Source organism: Schistocerca serialis, chromosome 7 (genome assembly GCF_023864345.2).
Source record: "Schistocerca serialis cubense isolate TAMUIC-IGC-003099 chromosome 7, iqSchSeri2.2, whole genome shotgun sequence".
NCBI classification, from domain to species: domain Eukaryota; kingdom Metazoa; phylum Arthropoda; class Insecta; order Orthoptera; family Acrididae; genus Schistocerca; species Schistocerca serialis.
In genome coordinates this window covers 582,424,810-582,449,243 of record NC_064644.1, presented here as the reverse complement: position 1 = coordinate 582,449,243, position 24,434 = coordinate 582,424,810, and the positions used below count along the sequence as shown (strand labels likewise).

Below are 24,434 nucleotides of genomic sequence, written 5' to 3'. Positions count from 1 at the left end.
TTGATGTTCATGTTTCAATACAGTGTCCGTTCCATTCAACTGCTCTTCCAAGTCTTTTGCTGTCTCTGACGGAATTACAATGTCATCGGCGAATCTCAATGTTTTTATCTCTTCTCTATGGATTTTAATACCTACTCCAGTTTCTTCTTTTGTTTCCTTTACTGCTTGCTCAATATACTGATTGAATAACATCGGGCAGAGGCTACAACCCTGTCTCAATCCCTTCCCAACCACTGCTTCACTTTCATGTCCCTCGGCTCTAATAACTGCCATCTGGTTTCTGTACAAATTGTAAATAGCCTTTCGCTCCCTGTATTTTACCCCTGCCAACTTTAGAATTTGAAAGAGAGTATACCAGTTAACATTGTCAAAAGCTTTCTCTAATTCTACAAATGCTAGGAACGTAGGTTTGCATTTCCTTACTCTTTCTTCTAAGATAAGTCGTAAGGTCAGTATTGCCTCACGTGTTCCAATATTTCTACGGAATCCAAACTAATCTTCCCCAAGGTTGGCTTCTACCAGTTTTCCATTCGTCTGTAAAGAATTAGAACTACTAAACCTAACTAACCTAAGGACGTCACACACATCCATGCCGGAGGCAGGAATCGAACCTGCGACCGTAGCGGTAGCGCCGTTCCGGACTGTAGCGCCTAGAACCGCTCGGTCACTCCGGCCGGCTCATCGAACATACGGCCATTGGCGTGTACCATCTGAAACCAAACACTCTGCAACACTGACCGGATGGGTCAATGCAGAAGGCAGGATTTCCTGCGTGATGTGTGCCTTCGGGCACTAGGATGAGTTACTGGACTCTCTTCACCACCGAACTCCCCTGATTTGAACACACTCGACAATCTATGAAACAACTCCGTCCAGTTTGTAAGCGCCAGGGACCCTATGTAGAGAAAACCAGCCCAGCTGGCCACTGCATTGGTGTTGGGACGGCTGCACATCCTCGCTACTATCGTCCAGGACGTCGCTCACTCTCTTCCTGCATTACTCACAGCGACCCGCGCTGCCACAGGTGGCTATTCATGGTTTTGACAAATGACGACATTAATGTACTTGCTTAGAGTATCAGTTTGGAAAGATCAGTGAATATCCATATTGTGTTAGTAGAAGAGCTAACACGAGTGGAGGCCGAAATGCACGCGTTTTAGCTCACGCTGGCTGGCGTGATGAGGGAAGAGCTATACTGATGTGAGGTCTGGAGCATGACAAGGAATAAGAATTCAGAAAGCGGACGTAATTAGGTTGATACTTAACTTTAATCCATTAATCATGAACGTCGCTCTTGACGATACATGATTCACAGTATTATCTGTTCAGAAAACATTCTTGAAAGTAGAACTAACTGAATATGGCACCTTGCGAGGTCGTAGCAAATGACGTAGCTGAAGGCTATGCTAAACTGTCGTCTCTGCAAATGACAGCGTATGTAGACAGTGAACCATCGCTAGCGAAGTCTGCTGTACAACTGGGCGGGTGCTAGGGAGTGTCTCTAGACTAGCCCTGCCGTCTGGCGGCGCTCGGTCTGCAATCACTGATAGTGGCGACACGCGGGTCGACGTATACTAGCGGACCGCGGCCGATTTAAAGGCTACCACCTAGCAAGTGTGGTGTCTGGCGGTGACACCACAATCGAAAATTTTTGCAGCTGTCAAATAGAAATATTTTCATCCTATTTTAAAATACGCTGCTTCTCAGGAACCACAGGATAGATAATCCAAAGTGTTCGTCGCTGTATAATTTATTTCATTTTGAACCAACATCTATCAGATCGCACAGAACGTTCTAGAATTTCTAGACGTGCAGTACGTTTCCACTCGTTACGTTGTTGCGTCTTTCGAAATAAAATCAGTTCTCTCCATCGAAATGTTTTGTCAGTATAGACAGGTGGTTGCCAATAAACAAGCGAAACACCTGGCATTCTGATGTCTGTTACATTCCCATTCGATAAGATGGAAACAAGCCAAATTCCTAAACAGCCCGTCACGGGAGCAGACCGACCGATCTGGTCACAAGAAGCAGCAATTTACTCTGCAAGGATAATGAGTGCTACACAGACGGCGACGGGCCACCCGACCATGTTACTGCCATGCAAATGGGAATTACATGGAGAACAAAAGAAATGTTTCACTTTCAACATCCCGTCAATAGCGTCACCAGAGGCGAGGCACGCGCTCATCCTGGTCACTATGATGTAAGGCAGTGGCCGTTGCATTATCGGAAGAACCTGTCCTGGTTTCGGAATATTGTCGAATAAAAATCCGGTTCCCCAAAGGGGGGTTTTAGCTCACTGCTCTTGAAAGCAAGTAAAAGTCGAACACTCAGAAAGCATGGTCTGCAACTCGCCGCGATAAGAGTACGCGTAGCCGGCCGCTGTGGCCGAGCTGTTATAGGCGCTTCAGTCCGGAACCACGCTGCTGCTACAGTCGCATGTTCGAATCCTGCCTCGGGCATTGCTGTGTGTGATGAAATTACAATGAAATGAACACCCTTAGCTGCTTTCAGGCGTTGACATACGTCAACGGGGGACAGATGAAAATGTGTGCCCCAACCGGGACTCGAACCCGGGATCTCCTGCATACATGGCAGACGCTCTATCCATCTGAGCCACCGAGGACACAGAGGATATCGCGACTGCAGGGATTTATCTCTGGCACGCCTCCCACGAAACCCACATTCTCAACGTATTGTCCCGCACTACATTCGTAGTGCCTCCGCCCATTATACTCATTACTCGCGGAGCGTTGCCGATTCCCCTAAGAGTTCCGGCATTGTTTGTGCATTCGCACAGAAGAAGAAGATAATCAAGTGGACGGTCAGCCTTTTTCTTGTCATCAGTCTACTGACTGGTTTGATGCGGCCCGCCACGAATTCCTTTCCTGTGCTAACCTCTTCATCTCAGAGTCAGCCTAAACTATGTATTTACTAAGATGGTATCTGTTCTTTCGGACATGTCCGAAAGAATGTAGTGCGGAACAATACGTTGAGACTGTGGGTTTCGCGGGAGGCGTGGCAGAGATAAATCCCTGCAGTCGCGCTATCCTCTGTGTCCTCGGTGGCTCAGATGGATAGAGCGTCTGCCATGTAAGCAGGCGATCTCGGGTTCGGGTCCCGGTCGGGTCACACAATTTCATCTGTCCCCGTTGACGTATGTCAACGCCTGTAAGCAGCTAAGGGTGCTCATTTCATTGTAATTCATTCTAACGAGCTGCATGGTCACCGATGGTATCTGTTCTTTCGGACATGACCGAAACAACAAACACCATCTTAGTAAATATATGGATGTGTGTGATGTCATTAGGTTAGTTAGGTTTAAGTAGTTCTAAGTCTAGGGGACTGATGACCTCAGATGTTAAGTCCCATTGTGCTTAGAGCCATTTGAACCTTTTTAAGGGGACACGTAGATCAGCCGAACCGTGGTATGTGATTTAAAAGGCAGAGGGGTGACGTTAACGTAGGACCAACACAGCCCTATTTTGTCTGACCGAGCGTGTCACTGTTACACAACGCTCATACTGGCGTATCACCCGGCGTGATGGTATGGGGTGCCATTGGTTACACGTCTCGGTCACCTCTTGTTCGCACTAACGGCACTTTGAACAGTGGATGCGGAACCGTCGTACGAAGTGGGAACATGTGAATAAGTACCGCGTCGCTGGCATCATAGGCTGGATCGCTGGAACGTCGGCGTTTGAGCGCCTTCGAACGCGGCACAATAATTGGTCTCACGGATCTGTCATTCCATGATACTGCGTCTCGTATGCGACGCACTGCTTCAACAATGAGGTGTTTGTGGGAGCAGCTGAGAGAAGAGGTCCTACACAGCGCCTATAGTGTACTGGACGACACAGTGTTACTACCGAGCGAGATGACCGCTGTTGTGTCTAGACAAGACAGCCTAGACACAATGAGAGGAAGCCGAAAGGCACGCGCTTAAACTCACGCAGGCTGGCGTGAGGTCTGAAACAGGATACGTAATGAATACTATAAAGAAAAGTACGTAGCTTCTGGAATACTTAACTTTAATCCATAATTGTAGAATATCGCTCTTGATGATACATGCTTCATATAATAAATATCAATTGAATACGGCGCCTTGCTAGGTCGTAGCAAATGTAGCTGAAGGCTATGCAAACTATCGTCTCGGCAAATGAGAGCGTATTTGTCAGTGAACCATTGCTATGAACGTCGGCTGTACAACTGGGGCGAGTGCTAGTACGTCTCTCTAGACCTGCCGTGTGGTGGCGCTCGGTCTGCGATCACTGACAGTGGCGACACGCGTTTCCGACGTATACTACCGGACCGCGGCCGATTTAAAAGCTACCACCTAGCAAGTGTGGTGTCTGGCGGTGACACCACAACCGCCATCTTGTGGGCTTCGACGTAAAGGGCGAAAGAGCTTCGTTCACGGCGTTGGCACGACACTGGAGCACTGCAACGCTTCTGGACATGTCTGTGGCGACTGTTCGACGTCGCCTTCTGCGGGCTGGACTGGTGGCATGCCATAGCATTGACTTCGAATGTCCAGAACCCACAAACTCCGCAAATTGCAATGGGCACTTGAACGCTGACGCTTGTGTGCTTAGTGGGAGAATGTAGTTTCTCCGGACGAGTCCTGCTTCAACTGTTCCTACAGTGATTGCTGCATAGCGTTCGACACCGCCGTGGTGAACAAAATCGGGCGGACTGTATTGTTGAGCGGCATAGCGGACACACGCCAAGTGTGGCGTTTTGCGGTGCAATTGCTTATATCACGTGTTCTCGCCTTCTACGTCTTTACGGATATCTGAACAGCCAGCTGTACATCAGAGAGTTCTTACAGCCTCAGCCACTGCCCCTCCCGCAGGCCTTTCCACATGCCATAATTCAGCAGGACAACTGCCTACAGGTAAATTAAAGAGACTTTTGGAGAAAAGAGAACCACTTGTATGAATATCACGAGCACAGATGGAAACCCAGTTCTAAGCAAAGAAGGGAAAGCAGAAAGGTGGGAGGAGTATATAGAGGGTCTACACAAGGGCGATGTACTTGGGGACAATATTATGGAAATGGAAGAGGATGTAGATGAGGATGAAATCGGGGATATGACACTGTGTGAAGAGTTTGACAGAGCACTGAAAGATCTGAGTCGAAACAAGGCCCCAGAAGTGGACAACATTCCATTACAACAACTGACAGCCTTACGAGAGCCAGTCCTTACGAAACTCTGCTACCTGGTGAGCAAGATATATGAGACAGGCGAAATACCCCCAGACTTCATGAAGAATATAATAATTCCAATCCCAAAGAAAGCAGGTGTTGACAGAAGTGAAAATTACCGAACTATCAGTTTAATAAGTCACAGCTGCAAAATACTAACGCGAATTCTTTACAGACGAATGGAAAAACTGGTAGAAGCCGACCTCGGGCAAGATCAGTTTGGATTACGTAGAAATATTGGAACACGTGAGGCAATACTGACCTTACGACTTATCTTAGAAGAAAGATTAAGGAAAGGCAAACCTACGTATGTAGCATTTGTAGACGTAGAGAAAGCTTTTGGCAATGTTGACTGTAATACTCAATTTCAAATTCTAAAGTTGGCAGGAGTAAAATACATGGAGCGAAAGGCTATTTACAATTTGTACAGAAACCAGACGGCAGTTATTAGAGTCGAGGGCCACGAAAGGGAAGCAGTGGTTGGGAAGGGAGTAAGACAGGGTTGTAGCCTCTCCTCGATGTTATTCAATCTGTATAGTGAGCAAGCAGTAAAGGAAACAAAAGAAACTTTCGGAGTAGGTATTAAAATCCATGGAGAAGAAATAAAAACTTTGAGGTTCACCGATGACATTGTAATTCTGCCAGAGACAGCAAAGGACTCGGAAGAGTAGTTGAACGGAATGGACAGTGTCTTGAAAAGAGGATATAAGATGAACATCAACAAAAGCAAAACGAGGATATGGGAATGTAGTCGAGTTAACTCGGGTGATGCTGAGGGAATTAGATTAGGAAATGAGACGCTTAATGTAGTATATGAGTATTGCTATTTGGGGAGCAAAATAACTAATTATGGTCGAAATAGAGAGGATATAAAATGTAGATTGGCAATGGCAAGGAAAGCGTTTCTGAAGAAGAGAAATTTGTTAACATCGAGTATTGATTTAAGTGTCAGGAAGTCGTTTCTGAAAGTATTTGTATGGAGTGTAGCCATGTATGGAAGTGAAACATGGACGATAAATAGTTTAGACAAGAAGAGAATAGAAGCTTTAGAAATGTGGTGCTACAGAAGAATGCTGAAGATTAGATGGGTAGATCACATAACTAATGAGGAGGTGTTGAACAGAACTGGAGAGAAGAGAAATTTGTGGCACAACTTGACAAGAAGAAGGGATCGGGTGGCAGGACATGTTCTGAGGCATCAAGGGATCACCAATTTAGTATTGGAGGGCAGGTGGAGGGTAAAAATCATAGAGGGAGACCAAGAAATGAATACAGCAAGCAGATTCAGAAGGATGTAGGTTGCAGTAGTTACTCAGAGATGAAGAAGCTTGCACAGGATAGAGTAGCATGGAGACCTGCATCAAACCAGTCTCAGGACTGAAGACCACAACAGCAACAATCCCCGGTCGCATGTGCTGAGGAATGTGCTAGCCTTCTTCGAAGAACGATGGGTACCACTGCTTCGCTGGCTTGGCCATTCACGTGACACGTCGCTCATAGAACATGTCTTGGACACGGTCGGTCAGCGTCTTGTTCGTCCAGGTCCTTCTGCAACAACAGTTGATGCTTTGTGGACGCGCTTACAAAACGTCTGCCAGAGTGTTTCCCAGCAGCATATTCAGGTGCTCTTTGACTCCATGCCACAACACCGCCGGCTATGAGTTCAGCTCGTGGTGGCGGCACTCCACACTGAATGTCCACAGTCGAACTTCATGTACGTGTACATGCTGATCTTTTGTGTCGTGTAGTGTCCCTAATCGGAAGAATATGTTTCATTGTCATCACAGGTCTCGGACCTGATGTTTAAAATTTTCCAAACGTTAATGTATTATATAAAAAATGTGCCACTGCCTTCGTCGTGGAAGTAAGTAAATTTTGTATGTCGATTTACGATATGATAAACACTGGCGATAGACTGTGACGGGTGACCATCGACTGAAGAGGTCAATACGTTCTGACTCAAAAACGATGGAAAATGGCACTTACATAGGCTTCTCCTTGTTTTATGCTTCCTTTGCCACCCAGAGTCTACTCTGAACGAGAGAAATGGTCCAGATGGCTCTGAGCACTATGGGACTTAACATCTGAGGTCATTAGTCCCCTAGAACTTAGAACTACTTAAATCTAACTAACCTAAGGACATCACACACATCCATCCCCCGAGGCAGGATTCGAACCTGCAACTGTAGAATTCGCGCATTTCCAGACTGAAGCGCCGGCTTCAGCGAGAGAAGAACAAGTGAATGGATCAGAGACAAAACTGCATTAGGTGTCAGTAATTAAAATTTAATTGGTTTTGACGCAACGTGTAGCCATTAGAATGGATGACGGAAGGCGGAGGGAAGTACTTTGCTGTATGCCTAGTAGTAATAATAGATAAAGGCGATTATAGAGCGGGAAGTGTGAAGGTCTTACCAGAAAACGCGAAGCGTATATTTGTGTACCGCTATTTTGGTGACGACGACCATCAACTGTGAGTATGTAATTAAAATTTGGAGCTCTTCGATGTATTGTCGGTATAATAATCGTCAATGCGCACCCTACACTTTCCTTAGAATGTGCCTTCGTTTGTCGAAGAATTCCTTTCTAAACAGCTATTTATTCAAGAACATTATTGCAAAAAACTTCGTTGATAGGAAACGAAACTTATGAACTTGTTTCACTTAAAAGTCAGGTGCATGGAATTACATAAAAATTTCGGAAATGTATTCTCATTTCACATTCCCTTCCTGGAAATTGCAATGCTACTGCAATACTGTACAACGCTCCGGATTAATACTCACATTCATTAACACAACTTTAGTTGCAGTAATCATACAGTTCCTGTAGATAGCACATATTAATATTTTGTGAATACCGTAAACCTATTTAAACGTACCCGAAACAATTATCATAGTGAACAGCATCAAATACTGCAGTTTAGTGTCAGCGCAATGAGAAATTTTCCATTTGGTACACCTCTGCAGGTCTTGTATTGTACAGGAAAAGAAGTGCTGACAACGGGTCTGTAATTTTCAGGCCTTTTCCTCTGCCGTGGTTACGTACGTCGTGAGATTTCAGTGACATAAGAAAACTATCTTGGCAGAAATACTTTACTCTAACAACATTATTGCTGCCACAATAGACACAGGTAGTTACAGGCTGTATGAGAAAAAAAAACATTATTTGCTTCTTGGAAAAATACAAACTGCCAGTTCAGAAAACAGGTTTGGTAAGTATCTCCGACTACATAAGCGAAATTAGCGATTTTATATAAGACGGTAAAGGGGAAACTGTGAAAGCTCAACATCACATTTCTATTGAGTCACACCGCATACGACTTAGTTTTATATTGCTCATTTCTCAACAACTTTTAAAAAATCGGTATTTTTTAATTTTTTGATACACTGAAGGCATAATATAATTTGTTTCTGATACCGCATACGGTTAGATGCGGACAATTTCAAACAATTTTTGCACTCAAGTTGCCACATAATCGTGACATAATTAGTTTCATATTCGAAAATGTTCTTCCACATTCGTATTTCGTTCAAAATTTTATACGACACTTGTAGCCTCATTATGGGAACGTGAAACAGTTCCATAGGAAAACACAGCAGACGTCCTGAATAATTTTAATGTAAAAGGACGCAGTGTAGAACTAGTAGTAACAGCCCGTTAGGTGGCATCAATATGTGAGTTAAGTCAACAAGCCACCAAGTAGCTAAATTTTACTCTATGACCACCTGTCCATTACTGTGTTATTGATTCGGTAGGAATGTTACTAGGAACTGTTAGTACGACAAAACGCCTTCGAAACCTGTTCCATACAAACTAGTAAGCTACATTTTCCGTCTGCAGTGACATTTACTTGATGACATTTAATGGTAACGCCTAGTGTTCTGTTTTAGTATGATCTAGCAGATTTGCGCACTTCCTTTGTGTCGGCTACTTATAAATGCAAATGTATTTGCCATAGTTTTGAAGAGAATGATGTACAGAAGCTGCACTCAGTGTATTGGAACAAACATTGGATATCTCCAGGTAATTTCCTTTTTTGGTTTAATCAACATAGTGCAGTATATCAAAGAAGGCTTCGTAAAGTCAACGATCCTTCTTCGAACAGAAGACAAATATGTCACTGGCTCTGACTGTGTGGTGTGACAACCGAGACGGCAAAAATAAAAAAAAGGAATGGTTTTAATGGTTTTATTCTATGTAGCGGAAAACGGTGTGGTTGATAATGTAAGTTTGAAATCTCTAATTCGGGGGATTCGCACCTGCCTTGTGACCAAGATTTCAGCATAACTGAGAAGAAAAATAATGTTTCACAACCAGTGACTTCTGACGAAATAGCCTGATATGATTAGCGAAGCAAAGAATAAACAACCGTTCACTGTTGTAAGAATGACGGAGAAAGATTTCTATAATTTCACTTCGGTGTGCGATACATTATAGCGTACAGCACCAGTGAAGACAAGTTCTACCTCTTGAATTAGAATTGTGAGGGATAAGCTGCCCATCAGAGGTGTAAAAGTTTCGTTTAATGAAGTGTAATGGTAGAGGGAGTACAAAATTTGAAAGAAAGGTACATTTCTCAAGAACGTCTTTACGCTGTAGAGACGTGATGCTAACAAGGGAACCTCCCCATCACACCCCCCTCCGATTTAGTTATAAGTTGGCACAGTGGATAGGCCTTCATAAACTGAACACAGATCAATTGAGAAAACAGGAAGAAGTTGTGTGGAACTGTGAAAAAATAAGCAAAATAAACAAACTGAGTAGTTCATGGCAAGATAGGCAACATCAAGGACACAGGAAACGCAGGAGCGCCGTGGTCTCGTGGTAACGTGATCAGCTGCGGAACGAAAGGTCCTTCGTTCAAATCTTCCATCGAGTGAAAAGTTTTACTTTTTTTTCAGTTTATGTGACAAACTCTTATGTTTTCATCACTTTTTGGGAGTGATTATCACATTCATAAGAAAACCTAAATCGGGCAAGGTAGAAGAATCTTTTTACCCATTCGCCAAGTGTACAAGTTAGGTGGGTCGACAACATATTCCTGTCATGTCACGCACATGCCGTCACCAGTGTCTTATAGAATATATCAGATGTGTTTTCCTGTGGAGGAATCGGTTGACCTATGACCTTTCGATCAAATCTTGTCGGTTCCCATTGGAGAGGCACGTCCTTTCGTCTACTAATCGCACGGTTTTGCGATGCGGTCGCAAAACACAGACACTAAACTTATTACAGTGAACAGAGACGTCAATGAACGAACGGACAGATAATAACCACGCAAAAATAAAGAAAGTAAAATTTTCACTCGAGGGAAGACTTGAACCAAGGACCTCTCCTTCTGCAGCTGCTCACGCTACCACGAGACCACGGCGCTCCTGAGTTGACAGTGTCCATGATGTTGCCTATGTCGCCCATGAACTACTCAGTTTGTATATTTTGCTTAATTTTTCACAGTTACACACAACTTCTTCCTGTTTTCTCAGTTCATCTGTGTTCAGTTTATCAAGGCCTATCCACTGTGCCAACTTATAACTAAATCTGAGGGGGGGTGCGATGGGGAGGTTCCCTTGTAAGAAAAAATCATGGACATCAAGTATCATGTATTTGACCACAGTCTTCGTACACCATATTTATATATCCTGTACAAACGTGTCACGGTGCTTTAAATATATTTTGGAGTTAATTTGCAGTTTCTGTAACTATTTTGGAAATACAACTTCGCATCTCCTAGTGCCAAAAACGTTTCTTGCGTCTCCTGTCGGATTTGCATTTCATGACTTATTCCTTTCTCCATGTTAGCGTCTCTGTTGTTCTCTGGGAGATGTTTTAACACATGCGTGTGAGCAAAATTCTCATTACTGACGTACCTCGAGCTCAGTTTTCTGCGAGATGCGGTGAATACTGTGCTGCACACCCACTGAACGCTACCGGAACAGCGATTGATGTTGCCTGATATGCACTACGTGATTAGAAGTATCCGGACACGTGGCTCAAAATGACTTACAATTTCGTGGCAGCCTCCATCGGTAACGCTGGAATTCAATATGGTGTTGACCCACACTTAGCCTTGATGACAGCTTCCACTCTCGCAGGTATACGTTCAATCAGGTGCTGGAAGGTTTCTTGTGGAATGACAACCCATTCTTCACAGAGTGTTGCACTGAGTAAAAGGTATAGATGTCGGTCGGTGAGGTCTGGCACGAAGTCGGCGTTCCAAAACATACCAAAGGTGTTCTAGAGGATTCAGGTCAGGACTCTGTGCAGACCAGCCCATTACAGGGATGTTATTGTCGTGTAATGACTCCGCCACAGGCCGCGCATTATGAACAGGTGCTCGATAGTGTTGAAAGATGCAATCGCCATCCCCGAATTGCTCTTCAATAGTGGGAAGCAAGAAGGTGCTTAAAATATCAAGGTAGGCCTGTTCTATGGTAGTGACACACAAAACAAGAACGGGTGCAAGCCCCCTCTATGACAAACACGACCACACCATAACACCAACGGCTCCGAATTTTACTGTTGGCAGCGCAAACGCTGACAGATGACGTTCACCGGGCATCGCCATAGCCACACCCGACCGTCGGATCGCCACATTGTGTACCGTGATTCGTCACTCCACACAACGTTTCTCCACCGTTCAATGGTCCAATGTTTACGCTCCTTACACCAAGTCAGGCGTCCTTTGAAGACGAAATGCAGATGATAAACGGGTATTCATTGGGCAAGTATATTATCTGAAACTTTCTGGCAGATTAAAACTGTGTGCTCGACCGAGACTCGAACTCGGGACCTTTGCCTTTCGCGGGCAAGTGCTCTACCATCTGAGCTACCGAAGTACGACTCACGCCTGGTCCTCACAGCTTTACTTCTGCCAGTATCTCGTCTCCTACAATCCAAACATATCTGCCAGGAAGTTTCATATCAGCGCACACTCCGCTGCAGAGTGAAAATCTCATTCTGGAAATATATTATCAGCCTATTACACATTACGATCCCCTTCAATTGTCGGCGGTCTCTGTCAGTCAACAGACGAGGTCGGCCTGTACGCTTTTGTTCACGTTTCCACTTCACAGTGGACCTAGTGATGTTTAAGAATATGGAAATCTCGCGTACAGACGTATGACATAAGTGACACCCAATCACCTGAGCACGTTTGAAGTCTGTGAGTTCCACGGAGCGCCCTATTCTGCTTGACGATGTCTAATTACTACTGAGGTTGCTAATGTGGAGTACCTGGCAGTAGGTGGCATCACAGTTCACCTAATATGAGAAAAGTATGTTTTTGTGGGTGTCCGGATACTTTTGATCACATAGTGTATAGCCGCCCTTGGTGGACAAGCGGTTCTAGGCGCTACAGTCTGGAACCGCGCGACAGCTATGGTCGCAGGTTCGAATCCTGCCTCGGGCATGGATGTATGTGATGTCCTTAGGTTAGTTAGGTTTAAGTAGTTCTAATTTCTAGGGGCTGATGACCACAGAAGTTAAGTCTCATAGTGCTCAGAGCCATTTGAACCATTTTTTGAACATAGTGTATAAACGTTTTAGATCATACTACTTCCTGTTTGTTTGCGACAGAGCCAGTTTCAAAGCATTTATCAAAAAGTTTCGCCCCCATGCTGTGGTTAATGGTGGTAACAGAATGGTGTTCATCGAAATCCTCTGCGATTAAAAGGGTGTGCTGTCTCCTAATACCACGACGACCTCAGTGCGTTCGTATTGTGATATCGCCATCAGCTTTACATAATGTTGAAGCAAGAAACGTCGGTCTTAGCTCGACAGTGAAGCAAGTTATACTCAATTGAAGACACCACTGATTTGGTTATGCACCTTTCCGTTTTATCTGGCACATGTTGTCGCTTCCCGTCTGAAAATTATAAAATCCATCCACGAAAATGATTTCCAAACTAGGCACCACGTTGGTGAAATAGCCTCAAAGGTTTGTCCCTTTTCCTACCAATATTAGTAAAGGTTCGCATGGTCAGCGAGTCCTAGTTAAATGTTACATATCTAAAGGTTTCCAGGGGCAGAATTTTTTGATTTGCAATATATCACAGAACAAGACAAGCATAGAAACCATGTATTTGTCTTGAGCAAGAGAAAATCATGATGCGCAAATTACACGACTATATTCATTGAATTTAAGAGAATGAAAGCACTTAGCGATCTGTAAAAAGCATTTTACATATTTTGAGGCATTTCTTTAACTTTTCGTCGCTTACAGCCCCAAAATCACACGAGTACACTACAATTTAATGACTTTCCATTTATAACTTGCTTTTACTATGAGAAGCCTAAAATGATCGTATTGACACCACACACTATTTGCCAAAAAGTTCTTTCAGGGACATATATAGAAGCTGTTATTTTCTTTGGTAGCCTGTTTTGGTTTTGACTTTTTCATTAGTCATTTTTTTCTGAGACAGCAGTCTTCTGTCATGTTTGATGTGGTACGCCAAGGAATTCCTCTCCGGTGCCGACCTCTTCATCTCAGAGCAGCATTGCAACGTGTCCTGAATATTTAATGGATGTATTCCAATCTCTGACTTCTTCTACAGCTCCCTCTAGTAACATGGAAGTTATTTCGTGATGTCTTAACAAATGTCATACCTGCCTGTCCCTTGTACCTGTCACTGTTTTCCATACATTTGTTTCGCCGCCGATTCTCTGGAGAACCTCCTCATTCCTTACGTTATCAGTCTTCTGTAGCACCACATCACAAGTGCTTCGGTTCTCTTCTTTCCTGTTTTCCCACAGCCCATATTTCACTATCCCGCAATACTGTCCACCAAGCGCACATTTGCACAAAATGCTTCCACAAATGAAGACCTATGACACTAACAGATATGTCTTGGACGGAAATGCCGTTTTTGAAGTGCTTACCACATCCTCCTTGCTTCGTCAGTAGTAGGTTATTTTGCTGCTTATGTAGCAGAATTTCTTAACTTAGTCTACCGAGTTTATAAACTACTGGCCATTAAAATTGCTACACCAAGGAGAAATTCAGATGATAAAGGGGTATTCATTGGACAAATATATTATACTAGAACTGACATGTGATTACATTTTCACGCAATTTGGGTGTATAGATCCTGAGAAATCAGTACCCAGAAAACCACCTCTGGCCATAATAACGGCCTTGATACGCCTGGGCATTGAGTCAAACAGAGCTTAGATGGCGTGTTCAGGTACAGCTGCCCATGCAGCTTCAACACGATACCACAGTTCACCAAGAGTAGTGACGAACCAGTTGCTCGGCCACCATTGACCAGACGTTTTCAATTGGTGAGAGATCTGGAGAATGTGCTGGCCAGGGCAGCAGTCGAACATTTTCTGTATCCAGAAAGGCCCGTATAGGACCTGCAACATGAGGTCGTGCATTATCCTGCTGAAATGTAAGATTTCGCAGGGACCGAATGAAGGGTAGAGCCACGGGTCGTAACAAATCTGAAATGTAACGTCCACTGTTCAAAGTGCAGTCAATGCGAACAAGAGGTGACCGAGATGTGTAACCAATGGCACCCCATACCATCACGCCGGGATGATACGCCAGTATGGCGATGACGAATTCACGCTTCCATTGTGCGTGCACATCGATGTCGCCAAACACGGATGTGACCATCATGATGCTGTAAACAGAACCTGGATTCATCCGAAAAAATTTCGTTTTGCCATTCGTGCACCCAGGTTCGTCGTTTTGTATACCATCGCAGGCGCTCCTGTCTGTGATGCAGCGTCAAGGGTAACTGCAGCCATGGTCTCCGAGCTGATAGTCCATGCTGCTGGAAACGTGTCGAACTGTTCGTGAAGATGGTTGTTGTCTTGCAAACGTCCCCATCTGTTGACTCAGGGATTGAGACGTGGCTGCACGATATGTTACAGCCATGCGGAAAAGATGCCTGTCATCTCGACTGCTAGTGATACGAGGCTGTTGGGATCCAGTACGGCGTTCCGTATTACTCTCCTGAACCCACCGATTCCATATTCTGCTAACAGTCATTGGATCTCGAGCAACGCGAGCAGCAATGTCGCGATACGTTAAACCGCAATCGCGATAGACTACAATCCGATCGTTATCAAAGTCGGAAACGTGATGGTACCCATTTCTCCTCCTTACACGAGGCATCACAACAACGTTTCACCAGGCAACGCCGGCCAACTGCTGTTTGTGTATGAGAAATCGGTTGGAAACGTTCCTAATGTCAGCACGTCGTAGGTTTCGCCATCGGCGGTAAACTTGTGTGAATGCTCTGAAAAGCTAATCATTTGCATATCAGAGCATCTTCTTCCTCTCGGTTAAATTTCGCGTCTGTATCATTTCATATTCGTGATGCAGCAATTTTAATGGCCAGTAGTGCACAAAGTGCAGTCATTGGCCCCTTACTGAGTTTACAATTGTCGCGAATCTCTCGTCCAGCGGAAAATGCCAAGCGACTGGGACAAAGCGCAGGTGACTCCTGTATGTAAGAAGGGTAAAAAACCGGGCCCGCAAAATTACAGACCAACATCCTTAACATCGAATCGCTGCAGAATTCTATAGCATGTTCTGAGTTCGAATGTAACAAGTTGCCTAGAGACAGAAAAGCTCATGTTCGCGAACCAGCGCGTCTTTAGAAAGCATCGCCCGTGCGAAACCAAGCTTGCTCTTTTCTTGTATGATATACTGCGAACTATGCATGTAAGGCAACAGGCAAATTCCTTGAAACTTCCTGGCAGCTTAAAACAGTGTTCTGGACCGAGGCTCGAACTCGGGACCTTTGCCTTTCACGGGCAAGTGCTCTACCAACTGAGCTACCCAAGCACGACTCACGCCCCGTCCTCACAGCTTTACTTCTGCCAGTACCTCGTCTCCTACCCTCCAAACTTTACAGCTGTGAGCTTTAAAGCTGTGAGGATGGGCCGTGAGTCGTGCTTGGGTAGCTCAGTTGGTAGAGCACTTGCCGCCGAAAGGCAAAGGTCCCGAGTTCGTGTCTCGATGCGGCACACAATTTTAACCTGCCGGGAAGTATCGTATCAGCGCACATTACGTTGCACAGTGAAAATCTCATTCAGGCAAATTCCTTATTTATAGATTTCCGAAAAGCATCCTACCCGGTACCCCGCTGCATAGTATTAACGGAGGTACGTACATACGGAATAGTCTCCCAGGTATGTGACTGGCTCGAAGACGTCTATGTAATAGAACCCAGCGTGTTGTCGGCGAGTGTTCATCGGAGTCTGGGGTAATATCAGCAGTCCTCTGGGAAATGTGGTAAATAGTTACTATTTTCTATGTACACAAATGACCTGGCAGACAAGGTGGGCAGCAATCCGCAGTTGTCCGCTGACGATGTTGTGGTGTACAGGAAGGCATCGAAGACAAGTAACTATAGGTTGATACAAGGCGACTTAATCAATATTTGTAGTTGGTGTGATGAATGGTATCTGGCTCTTAATGCAGAAAAAAATGTAAGTTAATGCGGATGAGAAGGAGAAACAAACCCGTTATGTTCGGTTACAGTATTAATGGTGTACTGGTTGACGCAGTCACGTCGTTTAAATACCTGGGCGTAACGCTGCGACGCGATATGAAATGGAACGAGGTTGTGGTAGAGAAGGCGAATGTTCAACTTCCTTTTATTGGGAGAATTTTAAGAAAGTGTGGTTCAACTGTAAAGGAGACCGCATACAGGTCGCTAGTGCGACCTATCCTTGAGTACTGCTCGAGTGTTTGGGATCCGCAAAAGGTCGGATTGAATGAAGGCATCGAAGCAATTCAGAGGCGAGCTGCTAGCTTTGTCACCGGTAGGTTCGATCAGCATGCAAGTGTTACGGACATGCTTCGATGCCTCAAGTGGGAACCCCAGGAGGGAAGAAATTCATTTCGAAAAACACTATTGAGAAAGTTTAGAGAACCGGCCTTTGATGTTGACTACAGAACTATCCTACTGCCGCAAACATACATTTCGCGTAGGGACCACGAAGATACGATAAATTAGGGGCTCATACGGAGGCATAGAGACAGTCTTTTTCCCTTGCTCTGCGAGTGGAACAAGAAAGGAAGAAGACTAGTTGTGGTAAAGTGTACCCTCTGCCAAGCACCGTACGCTGGCTTGCAGGATTTGTACGTAGATGTATATGTAAATCTCCAGTTCTCATGTTAAGTTTCTCGCTGTTCTCATTTCCGCTGTTTCTCAGTGACTTTGTCTTTCTTCGATTTATTCGTAATCTTTATTCTGCCACATTTAGAATGCATTCTGTTTTTTTTTTCACCTTGAATTTTTATCCCAATCCTGAACCTTCCCCTTATTTCCATCATTGGTTCCTTGATGTATAGAGTGAACAGTAGTCGCAAAAGACCACACCAGTGCCTTACACCATGTATAAGAAGAACACTTCGTGCTTGGTCTTCTGGTCTAATTATTCCGTCTGGGTTCTTGTACATATTGTATATTACCCGTCTTTCCCTACAGCTCACCCCTATTTGCCTCAGGATTTCGAATGTCTTGCACTATTTTTCACTGTCGAACGCTTTTTCCAGGTCGACAGATCCAACGAACGTGACTTGATTTTTCTTCAGTCTTGCTTCCATTACCAACCTGCAACGTCAGAACTGCCTCTCTGGGGCCTTCATCTTCCGCAAAACTAAACTGATCGTTACCTAATATATCCTCAATTCTCTTTTCGATTCTTCTGTATATTACTCTTGTCGGCAACTTGGATGCTTGAGCTGTAAAGCTTACTGTGCAATAACTGTCGCACTTGTCGGCTCTTGCTATCTTTGTAATTGTGTGGATGATGTTTTTCCCGAAGTCTGATGGTATATCACCAATCCCATATATTCTACACACCAACGTCATTAGTCGTTCTGTTGCCACTTACCCCAGTGATTTTAGAAATTCAGATGGTATGTTTGTATTCATGTCAGGTCTCCAGTCGGAACATTTCGGCGGTGCTCATACCCGCCATCTTCAGCTGAGTAGGCCGTCGCACTATCTCGCCGGGACTGTAATCAAACACGCCGCAGCGGCTTCTTTAAACACCGACCGTGTGACCACCGAGCGTGCGCGAACATAACTGCCCTCTAGTAACAGGGACCACAGCGCACCGGTGGTGAAAGCTCGCGGAAAGGAAAAATTGATATCAAACGCTATTGACAGTTTTTGATGACCGTTGTTTTTTTAATGTGAAACAGAACACGGTTCCAACACTTACTTAAAGGATACCCCAGATCTCTGTTTATAATATAGTCAGTTCCAATATAGCGACGCAGGGGCAACCGCTTATGTATCATCGAACAACATTTTGTACCCTTCAGTAAGACAGTGATCCTCCACTGCAGATTTTTCGGGCTGATGATGCTCCACATAATGATTCTGGACCGTACGAATCGTTTGTCCAATACAAGATTTCCCGCTTTCTCAAACCCAAATGATCCTTCCCTGAGCCCAGCAGAGATCTGGTCTTAGCTGCCGTATGGAATATACTTTTAATATGAAATTTCTTTAAAATTCTTTCTATTTTTGAAGATATGCTCCCCGCAAAAGGTAGAAATGCCACCGATTTGCTAATATCTTGTGTTGGTTCCCGCAAAGGTCCAATCTGTAGAGCACGACGGATCAGACTGTCAGCATAACCATTCTGCTTGAACACAGCTTTTAGATGATCGAGTTCTTCAGTCAAACCATCTGCACTTGAGATGGCGTAAGCTCTTTGCACCAACGCAACGGGGTCATATGTACACAAATGTACAACACATCTAAAATCACAGCTACTGTGATTTTAAGAATATTCATAGCGTCTTGTTCAGAATAGTCAATTACTCCAATTTTCAGAAGTAAACAAAACTAAGGTAACAGAAAAAATACACTCGTGCCCCTAATATGAAGTACACTACTGGCCATTAAAATTACTACACCACGAAGATGACGTGCTACAGACGCGAAATTTAACCGACAGCAAGAAGATGCTGTGATATGCAAATTATTAGCTTTTCAGAGCATTCACACAAGGTTGTCACCAGTGGGGACACCTACAACCTGCTGACATGAGGAAAGTTTCCAACCGATTTCTCATACACAAACAGCAGTTGACCGGCATTGCATAGTGAAATGTTGTTGTGATGCCTCGTGTAAGGAGGAGAAATGCGTACCATCACGTTTCCGATTTTTATAAAGGTCGGATTGTAGGCTATCGCGATTGCGGTGTATCGTATCGCGACATTGCTGCTCTCTTTGGTCGAGATCCAACGACTGTTAGCAGAATAAGGAATCGGTGGGTTCAGGAGGGTAATACGGAACGCCGTGCTGGATCCCAACAGCCTCGTATCACTAGCAGTCGAGATGACAGGCATCTTATCCGCATGGATGTAACGGATCGTGCAGCCACGTCTCGATCTCTGAGTCAACAGATGGGGACGTTTGTAAGACAACAACCATCTGCACGAACAGTTCCACGACGTCTGCAGCAGCATGGACTATCAGCTCGGAGACCATGGTTGCGGTTATCCTTGACGCTGCATCACAGACAGGAGCGCCTGCGATGGTGTACTCGACGACGAACCTGGTTGCACGAATGGCAAAACGTCATTTTTTCGGATGAATCTAGGTTCTGTTTACAGCATCATGATGGCCGCATCCGTGTTTGGCGAGATCGCGGTGAACGCACATTGGAAGCGTGCATTCGTCATCGCCATACTGGCGTATCACCCGCTGTGATGGTATGGGGTGCCATTGGTTACACGTCTCGGTCAGCTCTTGTTCGCACTGACGGCACTTGGAACAGTGGACGTTACATTTCAGATGTGTTACGACCCGTGGCTCTACCCTTCATTCGATCCCTGCGAAACCCTACATTTCAGCAGGATAATGCACGACCGCATGTTGCAGGTCCTGTACGGGCCTTTCTGGATACAGAAAATGTTCGACTGCTGCCCTGGCCAGCACATTCTCCACATCTCTCACATATTGAAAACGTCTGGTCAATGGTGGCCGAGCAACTGGCTCGTCACAAAACGCCAGTCACTACTCTTGATGAACTGTAGTATCGTATTGAAGCTGCATGGACAGCTGTACCTGTACACGCCATTCAAGCTCTGTTTGACTTAATGCCCAGGCGCATGAAGGTCGTTATTACGGCCAGAGGTGGTTGTTCTGGGTACTGATTTCTCAGGATCTATGGAAGCAAATTGCGGGAAAATGTAATCACATGTCAGTCCTGGTATAATATATTTGTCCAATGAATACCGGTTTATCATCTGCATTTCTTCCTGGTGTAGCAGTTGTAATGGCCAGTAGTGTATCTACAAGATCCATGGGAGAAAATAAGACATGTTGATAATTTGTGAACTAAAACTTGTTCTGGCAACAGTTACCAAGTAGAGAAGGAGATGCAGCGTCCATTACTAAGCTAACTATTCATGTGCTCTCAAAGTCACTCTTAGACAAAAGAGAAAGTCCCCACAAGGATGAGATGTGATCACAGACTCATGTGCAGACAAGCAGCAACCGAAAACGCAAAACAGTAAACTTGTTGGCCAATGGATGAATGAAAGAAGCTACAAGGAATCTGCAGTTTCACCGCGCAGCTGGCAAGGATAGCAAACGGGAGACTTGTCGATACCAGGACATGAAGCCGCTGCAAATTTCGTTCGGTGTACTCAGTTGGAGAGTAGCTATTCCTGACGGAGAGGTGCGTGGACAGTGTATTAGATATCAGCATTTGATAAAGGATGTGTAGCTGGACTCAAAGAAACAGCCTGGAGTAATCAGAGAATCGCTGCACACTTGAGCAGTAGCCACTATTCGACGATGTTGGCAAGAATTAAGAAGGAAGCGATCGACCAAGAGGGACGACAAACGTGGAGACAGAGCAGTCGCCTGAGAGGCACTCAGACGATCTGATTCATCGTTATCATCGATCCGATGTACAACTGGTGCTTCAGTGACAGCAAGATCCATTAACAGGCGGCTCATAGAAAGGGGGCTGAAATCACGGCGCCTTTTCCAAGGGCTACCATTGGCCTCTGTACACCAACAAGCTGTTGGGCACATTGAGCTTGGAATCTCATTGACTGATATAGGTTTTTAATGATGATTCCTGCTTCGAAATGAGCCCCGATGACCAGAGAAGGCGTGACTGAAGACGCGGTGGGACACCAACCTGGCTGTCCGTGCCAGACGGCCAGAAAACTGGAAGTGGCGGTCTGGGGTGCAATTTCATTTCATAGCGTGACTGACTCCTTTGGTTGTCATTCCTTACAGAACAGACAGCAGTACGTCGACGGTATTATGCACTCCGTTTCACATTCCTTCATGGCAAGCCATCCTGGGCTTACATTCCAGTCAGATAATGCCCGTCCTTTCACCATGGGAGTTTTTACTGTCTGTCTTCGTGATTACCAAGGCCCATCTTGTGCAACAACGTCGCCGGATCTCCCCAGTTGAGAACGTTTGGAGCATTATGAACAGCGCCCTCAAACCATCTTGGTATTCTGACGATATAATGCGCCAACTGGACAGAATTTGGCACGATAATCCCTCAGGAGAACATCCAAAAACTCTGTTAAATAATGCCAAGCCGAATAACTGGTTGCATAAGAGCCAGAAGTGAGCCATCGCGTTATTGACTTGCTCTGTCAGTCAAGCTCTTTCTGTTCAATAGTTATCCATTTTTTTTTCGGAAATTACAATTAATTTGTTTTTTGTCCTTGCACATCATATCTACCGACTTCTGTCCCTTTCCGATAATTCATTCGTGCTGCGTCCTTTATTTTTCGTGTTACAGTGTTTATATTACCAATTGTATTTCACATACAACCGTGGACAAAAATGTGGTTTACATGAGAGACAGGCTTCTAAACAGTTATGTTTAATTGGACCCTACATTTGGGAAATGTTTGAAGCGGTTGATGTCAACACAGGGCAAAAAAAGCATACATGAGACTACAGACTACCCTTTAACAGACTCACGAGCATATTTCAAATAAACATATTTCAAATACATTTTTCTGTTGCTAGGTGGACACCACTGCAGCATGGTTTGACGAAAGTTTCGAACTTATAAATAAAAACAGTTTGACATTCTCCTTTCTACAAAACTTAAGACAGATAACAGGAAGAAATTAACTTCGTAACAAAGAAGAAGATTGTGTTCATATTAACAAAATTTGAAAAGCAAATTAAACTCTTGTACTGATTAAAACGATCTTCAAGTCTACATTTCCTTCTCGTCCGTCGTCTCGAAGCTCCTGTAGCATCTGGCGGAGCGCAGCTGTGGCTGCGGCCAGAGCCCAGGCAGTTCTGACGCCTTGCGGTGCGCGAAACAAATCATCCGTCGCAGTTCTCCATAGACTTTCTCCGAATCGTTTGTCGCGCGGGCACGGATTAATTTTCTGCACTGTTGCACTAATGCTATCATTCCTAAATATGGTCGGCCGCCTCTTAATGATCCGTGAGACAGGGAAGAAGTAGTAAGTCACTTCTCCCATATCGCTAACGAATGCCCTGCAGCAATCCCATTGCTTACAAAACACTGTCAGAGCCAACCACTGGTCTGAAATACGAGCACTGCAGTCGCTGTCACTACACAGTGTCCCTCCCGATGTACAGTACTTCTTTCACAAATACACTCCTGGAAATGGAAAAAAGAACACATTGACACCGGTGTGTCAGACCCACCATACTTGTTCCGGACACTGCGAGAGGGCTGTAAAGCAACGATCACACGCACGGCACAGCGGACACACCAGGAACCGCGGTGTTGGCCGTCGAATGGCGCTAGCTGCGCAGCATTTGTGCACCGCCGCCGTCAGCCAGTTTGCCGTGGCATACGGAGCTCCATCGCAGTCTTTAACACTGGTAGCATGCCGCGACAGCGTGGACGTGAACCGTATGTGCAGTTGACGGACTTTGAGCGAGGGCGTATAGTGGGCATGCGGGAGGCCGGGTGGACGTACCGCCGAATTGCTCAACACGTGGGGCGTGAGGTCTCCACAGTACATCGATGTTGTCGCCAGTGGTCGGCGGAAGGTGCACGTGCCCGTCGACCTGGGACCGGACCGCAGAGACGCACGGATGCACGCCAAGACCGTAGGATCCTACGCAGTGCCGTAGGGAACCGCACCGCCACTTCCCAGCAAATTAGGGACACTGTTGCTCCTGGGGTATCTGCGAGGACCATTCGCAACCGTCTCCATGAAGCTGGGCTACGGTCCCGCACACCGTTAGGCCGTCTTCCGCTCACGCCCCAACATCGTGCAGCCCGCCTCCAGTGGCGTCGCGACAGGCGTGAATGGAGGGACGAATGGAGACGTGTCGTCTTCAGCGATGAGAGTCGCTTCTGCCTTGGTGCCAATGATGGTCGTATGCGTGTTTGGCGCCGTGCAGGTGAGCGCCACAATCAGGACTGCATACGACCGAGGCACACAGGGCCAACACCCGGCATCATGGTGTGGGGAGCGATCTCCTACACTGGCCGTACACCACTGGTGATCGTCGAGGGGACACTGAATAGTGCACGGTACATCCAAACCGTCATCGAACCCATCGTTTTACCATTCCTAGACCGGCAAGGGAACTTGCTGTTCCAACAGGACAATGCACGTCACCATGTATCCCATACCACCCAACGTGCTCTAGAAGGTGTACGACAACTACCCTGGCCAGCAAGATCTCCGGATCTGTTCCCCATTGAGCATGTTTGGGACTGGATGAAGCGTCGTCTCACGCGGTCTGCACGTCCAGCAGGAACGCTGGTCCAACTGAGGCGCCAGATGGAAATGGCATGGCAAGCCGTTCCACAGGACTACATCCAGCATCTCTACGATCGTCTCCATGGGAGAATAGCAGCCTGCATTGCTGCGAAAGGTGGATATACACTGTACTAGTGCCGACATTGTGCACGCTCTGTTGCCTGTGTCTATGTGCCTGTGGTTCTGTCAGTGTGATCATGTGATGTATCTGACCCCAGGAATGTGTCAATAAAGTTTCCCCTTCCTGGGACAATGAATTCACGGCGTTCTTATTTCAATTTCCAGGAGTGTAAAATTGGATGAGTTCAAAGGGCAAACGAAAACCACGTCTTTCCACTGTCACAAATGGAATTTCTCTTCAGTAAGATCTCGTCAAGTCCATTTCATTGTTTTCAAATACTGTCTCCACCTAGCTTAGGTCTCCACATTCTGTCTACCTGACAAATACCCTGATTCGCCCCCTTTCCCATAAATGCAGGGACACACTGAGGGCACTCAC

General features: G+C 45.4%; 1 long non-coding RNA gene and 2 other non-coding genes across 3 annotated transcripts in view; all 3 read right to left on the bottom strand.

The window, feature by feature from the left end:
• The window catches only part of LOC126412817 (uncharacterized), a 389,281-nt gene that overhangs the window by 77,664 nt on the left and 287,183 nt on the right, over positions 1-24,434 (bottom strand). The gene's annotated exons all lie outside the window — the stretch shown is intronic.
• Positions 2,553-2,626, bottom strand: Trnat-ugu (transfer RNA threonine (anticodon UGU)). Its single transcript has one exon. It is a non-coding gene; the product is annotated as a tRNA-Thr (tRNA).
• Positions 15,932-16,006, bottom strand: Trnas-uga (transfer RNA serine (anticodon UGA)). The gene has a single exon. It is a non-coding gene; the product is annotated as a tRNA-Ser (tRNA).